The sequence below is a fragment of the Polypterus senegalus genome, chromosome 16 (genome assembly GCF_016835505.1).
Source record: "Polypterus senegalus isolate Bchr_013 chromosome 16, ASM1683550v1, whole genome shotgun sequence".
In the NCBI taxonomy this organism is placed as follows: domain Eukaryota; kingdom Metazoa; phylum Chordata; class Cladistia; order Polypteriformes; family Polypteridae; genus Polypterus; species Polypterus senegalus.
In genome coordinates, this window is record NC_053169.1 from 100,950,886 (window position 1) to 100,961,167 (window position 10,282).

Here is a 10,282-nt window from a genome sequence, read left to right on the forward strand (position 1 = left end):
CAACAATGGCATCCCCCTAGCAGAGGCATCTGTTCCCGATTACGTACACAGAAATTCCATGTCTCTTAAAACCTACTCCACTCAGAGCTGCTCACTGTGCAATGTTCTTAATTTGCGGTCACTTTACTAAAGGTGCCCACGACCCCAACCCAATGTATCTTTGTCGGTGCGCCATACACGCCTGTTAAAATGTTCTCCTTTTCAGAAGCCATCACACTCACATTTATACAGTGGATTCAGAAAGTCTTCAGACCTTTCCACTTTCTGCAGACATTTTGGGGGTGTGGATTTATTTTTAAAGGATACATTTGCCATTAGCATTTGACACTAAATAACCTGTAACGACTAAAGTGACACCACATGTTCAATAAGGTTTGCAAATTTAATAAAATCGAAAACCTGAAATCTCACAGTCATAGAAGAGTTCAGACCCTTCATGCAGTACTTTCTAGAAAGCCCCTTTAGCAACAATCCCAGCTTTGATTCTTCTTGTTTAAGTTTCTACAAGCTTTGCACACTTGGAACTGGAGCAGTTTGTCCTTGAGAGGACCTGCCATAAAGAATGGGATAGACAGACAGACAGACAAATGGTGGTTGGAGTAGACGGTATACAACTCCCAAAAGAAAAAAAAAAAAAGGCGATCAAAACGAGACCAAAAAAAAAAAAAATAAAAGATGGAAAAGAACAGGTGGAGACCAATATGGAGACAGGAAGCAATACATTGACAGATACAGAACACAAGCTAGGTGGACAACCGTATGAGCTCAGTACACAGGACAGATGGGCATCTGGAATGGACATTAGTATGGACACAATTAAGACAGACTGTAAAGTGAAATCGATAGATAAGGAAAAAAGGAGACTGAGAAAGAATGTGAAATGATGATAAATCGATAGACAGCAATGTGGACAAGCTGGACAGACAGCAAGATGTGAGAGGCAGAGAGGTAGGTAGGTGGACAGCAATATCTACTAAATAAAAACAGTAAAAGAAAAACAGAGCGAAACTGGTAAATAAAGAAAGATCGACAGAGTAAAACCAGTGGACAGAGATGTGATTCAAACAAAGAAGGCTATGGAAGGACGGTTGGACGGTGTGTGAGAGGATTATGTACATTCAGACAGCAATATGGACACACAAAACAGAAGCTCGATAAGACAAGGAAAGACAAGCAGACAGACAGGAAAAGATGACCCTACTATATTGGGCGGAAGACCGAGTGACAAAATAGACAAAAAGGGAGGATTACGATCAGGAGGACATTAGTATGGAGAGAAGGAAAGACAGATGGAGAGCTAGAAGTAGTAACGGACAGAAAGACAGACAGACGGCTTTAATAAACCGTAAGGTGGAGACAGGCCGAGAGCGACAGGTGATAATGGACAGGTGGACCGAAGTGAGGCTGAGGCAGAACATCACCTACCACTTCACCGTTTCAGCCGTACGTCACTCGTATGTCATCAGCGGCCGGTGTGCGCGTGACGGACACCACTCTCCACGTGCTATATATTAAAGAGGCCGCCCAGGGTGCGGTACTAAGCCCCTCGCTCCACCCGAGTTAACGTGTGAACACCTGCCATGCGGCACAACAAAGCCTAAAAAGAAGTCAAGGTTGCCAGCGCTCAGAGAGCCCAGGGTGCTGCCGGCAGCAGATGGAAGCTTTTGTCCGGAGTACTCGCCTTGTTTTATTTCATGCCATCCAGTGCGGTGAGCAGAAGGTACCTGCCTGTACTCTTCCTCCAGAAATGTAAAAAACAATCCCAAAGTACGCTGAGCAGAGTCCAATTAAAAGTCCACTACGTGTTCAAAAGTGAGCGCTCTGGGACGGCTTTTAAAAATAAATAAATAAATAAATACATACATAAATAAAGGAAGCTGCAGAGCCAGAGCTTGGGAGGAGACTCCTTGCTGCACAAAAGCGCCATTCGAGTCATTTCTGTTTTCACAAGAGATTTCAGTAAAGCCTACACGTAAGAGCATTCCTCCGCTTTTGTCCTGCACCTATCCACCACCCCATCACCACCCCTCCCTCCCCACCTATCCTGCAAAGGGAAATGACTCAAGCCCACCGCCCTCTCACGAAGGAGCTCCGAGTGCCACAGGCAGGAGCAGTGACAGTTCATATGCAAGGCTCCATTTGACGCGAGGCTCAGCCAGACGCTAATGACACCGCTGGCAGACGAGACCAGGGGAGCTTATTTGAGCACAACTTTTCACGTTTATTCACCAGGCCCGCTTCCTCATTCAAGGGTTTGGGTTGGGGGTGTGAGCTAAATCGCAATCCGGAGTCGATCTGTTCTCGTTGCTCCTCAGTAAACACACGGGAGCCTGGGAATGTATGTGCCGAACAGATAAATCAGGGAGACGGGGCCTTTTCACTGCGCTAACCTTTCACCACCTTCAGATGGAGAGGTCATCATTTCTGTGAGGCGCTCTCATTTCAGGGGCTGGAGAGTGTGGACTACGCCATTCAAAAGGTGATACAACAAAGACCCCCACCCCCCCACACACTTCATTGAGCCAATCACTCACCCACCCAAGAAGAAACCCAATTACCAGATTTTTGACAGACAGATACCAAATGACACAGTGGCTGACTCACAGCTCCAGTTCTCCTCCTGGCCGAATCACTAGCTCTGTGGAGTCTGCGCTCCCATGCCGCCCACCCAGATTTGTCCAGTTATAGATATGGAGTTAGCACTTTGTTTGCCCCAAAGGATAGTTTTTACAGAAGCTCAAACAATAGCAACAATCACCCCCTTAAACAAAAAAAGAATTGTAAGAAACGAAGAAAAAAAAATGTCTAATGGTGAGACAGCATACCCTGCGAGACACTATAAAAGGCATAATGCCGTAGGTACGGAGGAGCCCTGGTCACGCCTGACACACTTCTCTGGCCTAAAAATTCTCAATGCTAGTTTGTTGTACAGAAGATGTGCAACGTTGTTCATAGCGGCCATCGGTTTGGTGTTCATTTTCTCCTCCGTTACTACCTCCAGCAGGTCCAGAAGGCGTCCCATAACTGAGCCTCTGTCTCCCAAAACACACTTATGGTAGATGAACAGGCAATCTGAAAATCGGCCCTTCGCAACGTCACAATAAGAAATCCTGGATTTCTACAGCATGTGCATAGATTTTGGGATATTCGGACTCAAGGATTACATTTTTTATTTGTTCAGTGTAAATTGATAAAGATCAATACGTTTATCATGATACTGCAATGCCATCTTTGTTTTCTATCGGTGCTGACATTTCAGGACTGTTGCGGCGCTCGGTGTGATACTTCTTACTGAAGTCTTTGGGATGTGTGCGCAGTTTAATGGTCGAACAGGACATTCCCAGAGTATCCATCTATGCGTTTGAATTTCTTTATATTAAAAAAATATTTTTTGTGTCTACCTGTCTACCCTCATTTCTCTCTCAGGTGGGCGTTAGCATATTGTAATCTCTTGGACCAATAGGGTCAGTTTTCCGCCTTCAACTTATACGACCGACATTATAAAATAACTGGAAATTATACAGAAATATCCGCGGGAGAACTTAAAACGAGAGTATATACGGTATATATAAGTTCACCAGCAGATAACTTTGGACTTGATTTTTACTGTATTTTATAATGTCGGTTGTAGAAGTTGGTTATTGGTCTAAGAGATTACGATATGCCAACGTCCACCTGAGAGAGTAACCACGGAGCACACAGTCTTTTTATCTTTCCTCTCTATTGTGCCTACGTGACCACACGGTAATACCCAAACTATTCCGACGCGACGTTTGCACCGATTTGTGTTTTTGTATCTCGCACCTTCATATACCTTTATCGTAAGAGCATCCCTTATCTACGATGGAGTGCTCAATCAGAAGAAAATGTGAAGCTGGTGTTAAATTAAAAGTTGTTCACGTGGTGAAAGAAATTGGAAACTGTGCTGTTCAACAAAATTCGATGCGTCTGAGAAACTGGTGCGAGATTGGAGGAGGCAAGAAGATATTAATAAAAAAATAAAAAATCTTATTTTTGAATGGGTGTATAAGTCGGGATCTGATTTTATGATTATACGTGTGCATATATGGTGCATGATTACATACACAAACTTGCATAAATACACAGGCTATAAAAATTCTGGCAAACTTTAAATAAAATCTTGCATATAAATGTCTACGCGTGGAAGTGTGTCTGTCTGTCCAGCCCAGAAGTGCAAAGCTACAGAACTTGAAGCTCAAAGAGCCCAAGTTAACAAATCGGAAGGAAAAAAAAATGAATTACGAGGCTACGGCATGAAGCTGAAAGAAAGCAACTCGGTCACCAAAGTGAAACCGCCGAGGAAAGACAAACAAGAGAGAAACTCGCTTAGCTGCTGATACACAAGGGAAGTGGGTTAAGGCGAGAGCGTCAGCAAAACGTAACGGCTGAAAAGAGAACCTCGCTTAACCGTTGATGCACAACCGATACGATTGATCAATCGAAGTGCCAGAATCCATGGTTTCTAGGAGCTCGGGCTTTTTACAGCACGGTCTTGCACAGCTAGTAAACAACCAACTTTCAGTGCCTACAATAAAGTGACACACTAGGTTGGTGGGTGCCACACAATGTCCATTGATCAGAGCTCCATTGTAAAAGTTACGATTTTTAGTGTGATCAATCACGTACAAACAGTTTAAAATAAACCTGTCAACTAGGAATTATGGTTTTAACTACGTTCCGTGTCGAGAAGCAGACAGCCCCACGGGTTATGTTTGTGCAGTAAAACAAGGAGTGTTTTATTTGATAGAAATGACCCACAACTCCAGGTTATCTACTTGCTCGTGAACAGTACAGAATTATTTGTGTCATGCATGTGACTTTTATCAGACCGGCAGTTATACAAGTACTGCTGACGTCTTAGTTGCACTGTTCTTTAGGGTAATTGCCCTGGAATTCACGGTGGATGCAAAAGGTTTTGTTTGCAGACAAAAGTGAATCATCATTGTGTTGATCACTAAATGGAACAAAAACACACAAAGGCTGACAAATGGTGCAGTGAAAAGAAAAAATTAAAAAGCCACGTACCTGTACTAAAGTAACCTGGCAGGCATTTATTTGCTTTACATAAGTGGTTTCCACCACAAGGTTCCTTTTATTCGAGGTCCATATTTTTTCTTCCATGGCTAAATAATATTTGACAATACCAGTCAAAAGTTGTAGAACACCTCTTTTTTTTCTTCAAATTTAATCAGCTGAAATGTAACAAATAACCTAAAATGGTGAAAAGGTAAGCAGTAAACTGCCAGAGGTTTAAAATGTCAAGTTTAGGAAATTAAAAAAAAAAATAAATCTTACAAATGGGCCTTCTTCAGGGAACAACTAGCGTATATACTCGCGGATAAGTTCTCCCGTAGATAAGTCGGGAGTTGATTTTAACATATTATTTCTGGTATTTTATAATGTTGGTATTATAAGTCGAATGCTGAAAACTTGGGCGCTACTGGCCCAAGAGATTACGATATGCTAACGCCCACCTGAGAGAGTCACCACGGGGCCTTTGGTTTTTTCTATTTGGGTGCGGGAATGCGCTGTATTTATTCTCCCTTTCTGTCCCCCTCCGACCCGTGGCAAACAGCTTGGGTTTAATATTTAATTTGATTACATTAATATGTTTAAGTTGAGATTTACAAAAAATAATTTTAACTGCTACTATGTAAAGGGATCATTGATGTTAAAAGGCACCGTATTTGTTTAAAGTGTTTGCAAACCAAATACACACAATACACTACTTTTGAGATCAATATTGAATTTTTCCACATAAGGCGATTGTCTGCGATCAAAAATTTTAAATCGACTTATGCATATATATAAAAAAAAAATCAATTTTTAAATTCAGGAATAAAATATAACCTTTTGCCACGTCCTTTTTTGCCACGCATGTCGCTCTTTAGCGCGTCCTTCAAATGAAGGATCTTTACAGACTGACAAGCTGAAAGTGATACACAAATAGTCCGACTTGCCATCAGACACACGCTTGTTCTCATAAAGAATGTAATGCGTTTCATATGCCAGCTGCTTCACGTGTGATTTAGTAAAACACAGTAGTCAACTGAGAATCTGTGAGGCTGCACTTCCAAAAAAAATAATGTTTGGTGTGGTTTCCAGAATGTTCTCCACATCTTACATTTATTAACTGTGTTGGGCAGATAAGTGAAAAACAGTTTCTCTCATGACACATCCACCGTCAGATTTCAGGCAGGATTGACACAATTTAAAAAAAAAAAAAAAACATGAAAAACAAAATCGGTCCGAGTCCAGAATCCACTGCCCTCCTTCAAATGACCACCTATGCATGTGGCTATTCTGCTCTTTCGACCTTTATTGCGTTAATACATTACTTCTGAATAAATGAGGAACTCCCAAAAGAGCTTTCTTCTGTTTTACACGACCATATAGAACATTCTCAAGCCCACTTTATCCGAGTCAGGCAGGTGGGGTGCTGGATCTACCCAAGCAGCACTGGGTGCAAGCGCTGGACAAGCCAAATCACAGGACCCGTTCACTCTCAGACTCGCACACGGGCTAATGGGGGCCAGCCAATAAACTGGAGGACTCCAGAGGAAGGACATCGAGAGAACATGCAAACTGCACACGGACAATGACTGGCGGGGAATTCAGAACCAGAAAGCTGGACCTATGAGGCAGTGGCACTTCCCATTCAGCCACTCTTTACAGGAAAATTAAAACAATTAAATGAATTTAAAAATTAAAAAAATAAAAAAGCTCATTTGCATATTAAGTCATGGTCTCTTAAACTATAGGGTCACTGTTTGCTGGCCGTTGGGATGCACAGTCGTGACTCACCGTTGTATTTGGTGCAAACGGCCAACGGGGTGCAAATTATCATGTGCCAGACACACAGACAGACATACATAAATACACCGGCACACTACGCTGTGTCCAGCTAGGATTTCAGTTTCATTTTCACCAGTGACATTTTCTAAATGTTCTCATCCTGATCTAGTGGGTAAGCGCTGGTGGCTCAGCGATCCTGGGTTCGAATCCTGCACATGGTCATTATCCACGTGGACTTTACAAACCTCCCTTCCCAAGTACCTTTGGTAGCCAAAAATGTGGTCAACCCCAAACTACATTGCATGTACAGAAATGCTCATGCACCCAGACACACACACACACACACACACGTTTATATTAAAGGAGTTCGTGAAGAGACTTTTCGAAGAAAACCAGAAGCAGCTCAGCTCATGCTCACTGTGGCATCTCCCATTTCTCCAGGTCTTAATGACCGACTAACTTTTTAAAAGTCTCCCTTGCTATTCTCGGATGGCAGTTTTTCCTCGTCTACTTTTTTTCCCCCCATCTGCCCAGCTTTGTTCCCTTCTTCCCCTCCTATAGATGTCACCCACTCTTTCCTTTCTGGTTGCCCATCTGATGAAGGCCATACAGCTGAAACACTGCATCTTCTAACTTCTTTCCCTCACAATTTAAAATAACCTTTTGCTTTTTTCAGCCCATCTTATATATAAACGTCTACCCATCCGTCCGTCCGTCTAGCATGAAGTCCAACGAAAGCGGCTCTGTTGCCAAAGTGAAACTGCAGAGAAAAGAGATACCCGCTTAGCTGCTAATACACAACAGAGGCAAGCACATCGGCAAACCAAAACCGCCGAGGAAAGAGAACCTCACTTAGCCACTGAAAGACAATGGAGGTGAGCACATCGGCAAACCAAAACCGCCGAGGAAAGAGAACCTCACTTAGCCGCTAATACACAAGCGATGCGATTGATTAAAGTGCCAGAATCCATGGTTTCTATGAGCACGGTCTTACACAGCTAGTAATTTATATAAAAACATACAAACACACACAAAATGCGTATGCAGTAGAAGTGCAGTCTATTTGAGCCAACTATTCGTCTCTATTTGTTCCATTTATTTTTGACGAAAGAGTCCGATGCGAATCTCACAAAGAACCTGGCAGGTGCGTCAGATAAAACAGTAGATCTCAGACATTTTTTTTTTCCCTCTCAAGCAATGAAATGCTTTTACAGGAAAATGTTTAGGGTCTATTGTGCAAAGCCAACATTATTGGGTCTCGCTAAAGTTAGTCTTTTTTTTTTTTCTTTTCTTTTAACATCCGACTAATTTCTCCTTTAGGCCCACATAAGTCAACAAGATGTGCTGAAGACATCAAACAGGGAAGGAAAGAAAAAGCAAGAAAACAAAGCACTTAGGAGGACGACAGTACTGAAAACAAAGCTTGCCTCCAATTCACAGGCACACAGCGAACACAGCAAAGCAGGGATTAACGTTTCCGAATGCATCTTTAAGGCCCTTACAGTGCAGAAGGCCAGCAGGCTACAATTACCCTTTGAAAGGCAGCCGTTTGCTTTGTCTCTGAGTCGGGACCTGAAAAATCGGAAACATCTCCAGGAACTCCCAGTTCCCATGTGCCATTCCTAAACGACCATCCATACAGCATCTGTGGCCTGCCCACCTTGGCTCACTTATGCCTTGCACAGTACCCAGGCCCAGCCCTAACTTTAATCACACCTGGCAGTGCCAACACTACCATGAGTATCACTCCAACTCTAGCAAGTCAGAGACAGGGGAGGGTTTCTGTTCACCTGTCATGCAATTTCTAGAGAATCACTGGGGTTAGAACCTTGATTTTGGTTTTTATCAGAACCTAACAGGAGATGTTTTGGTGAAGCAAACAATTCGGCCAGGGACAACTCCCACAAAGTTTTTGGGGTTCAGGTCTTTCTAACGGCAAAGTGTGTTCCATTAATGTGGGTAGTGACGTCCCGCACCACTTCTACAACTGTGACGGTCAGGGCAATTTTCTGCACTGGGGTGTGCTGGGCTGGTAACATCATTTCAAGAGAGGCCCACTGAACAAACAAGGTATTTAACAGGGAAGACTCAAACATGGGATGCCTTCTGGACCTGCTGGAGTTTGTAGTGGACAAGAGAAAAAAAAAGACAAAACTGAATGGCATCATGAACAAGGATACACAACATCTGTCAGACAAACCAACACCGAGGACTTCCAGCCAATAAATGATTCAGCAGACGTGTGTTAGAAAGCGCGACCCAGGGGTGGGGGTCCTTCATACCAACAACAATTAACCAGTTAAGCGCCTCCCTGGACATGGGATGGTCAAGTAAGAAGTTTCTCTCTTTTTAAAATTTCTTAAAAATGTAGTCATTCTTGTGTGTGTTCAGACCATAGGGTTGCACAGATTAGATTACAAATACTGTGTTTAGAACATAGGTTTATTTCTATATTATACAGTCTATAGTCGAAAAATCCTTATGCATTTTCTTCATTTCACATAGTGGAAAGACTGAACCTCTTAAAAGAAATTATCAGAAAAGGACTGAAGGTGTGCTTCTTTAAAATCATACCAATCAACTCAGCAGGGTATTATTATTATTATTTATTGATTTTTAAAGAGAATTTTAGCTTTTTAAGTGCTGGGGCCCACCTTAAGGATTTAAATTAATCCACGACCCATTAACAGCAGACAAAAATGATTTTTGACAGCCGTAGCATATTACCTCATAGGGGGTACAGTGGGGCTTCCCAAAGGGAGAAAATTACAAGCCTACCCAGTAGTAAACGCAGGCAGGGGGCCATAGGCCATACCGCTGTAGTTAGTAAGACACACTCCCATTTGTTCTAGGCGTGCGCACACACACACACACACACACACACACACAGCCTTCAAACCTTTTCACCTTTAGCATTTATGTTGCAGCCTTGTGCAAAAATAATTCAATCCCCAATCAAGCAACACTCAATACCCCAGAACAACAAAGAATAAAAAGGATTTTAGGAATTTTTGCAACTTTATTTAAAATAAAACTAAAATATCACAATGGCACAGGCATTCAGACCCAGTGCTTTGGCTCAGGTGCATCCCATTGTACTGGTCATTCCCAAGGTGTTTGAAGTCCACCAGTTGGGCAAAAAACAAACAATCAGGTCGAAGGAACTGTCTGTGCAGCTTTATTAAAATAATCAAAAAATTAATGGGAACAAAAAAACAAGGCAAAAAGGATGTGCTTAAAGAAGGCAATCCAAGACAAACAAGTTCAAATTCACAATCCAATAGTATGAGTAAAATCTAATGACCAGTAGCAAAAATTCACAAAGTCTATTAATTCTCTCAATAGAAAGATCTCTGCTGTACAAACTCCAGTCACAAACTATTGGGATCATCAGCTCGACCTCAATATAAAGGCGGAGGGCGGGGCCAACCTCCTTGGGCTCCACCCACAAAACACAAGGAATACT